This window comes from Chanos chanos, chromosome 15, assembly GCF_902362185.1.
Source record: "Chanos chanos chromosome 15, fChaCha1.1, whole genome shotgun sequence".
NCBI classification, from domain to species: domain Eukaryota; kingdom Metazoa; phylum Chordata; class Actinopteri; order Gonorynchiformes; family Chanidae; genus Chanos; species Chanos chanos.
The window spans coordinates 19,755,840-19,756,047 of record NC_044509.1 but is presented as its reverse complement, the minus strand read 5'-3'; positions in this window follow the sequence as shown (position 1 = coordinate 19,756,047).

Genomic DNA, 208 nt, shown 5'->3' with positions numbered 1-208 from the left:
ATTCATGGTTATCTGACTGCAAGTTTTGCAGAACTTATTGTTCAGTTTAATGTGTTTTCAACTAAGTACTAGTTAAACGTGAAATTGTGGTACAGTTCCTTTAATAATTCATCCAAGTTAAACCGTGTAATGTTGAGTCCATCTATGCTTTCATCAGGAGAGTTTCCTTTTTATTTATTTTGCGCTTTTAACGAGTTGTTCAAGCATT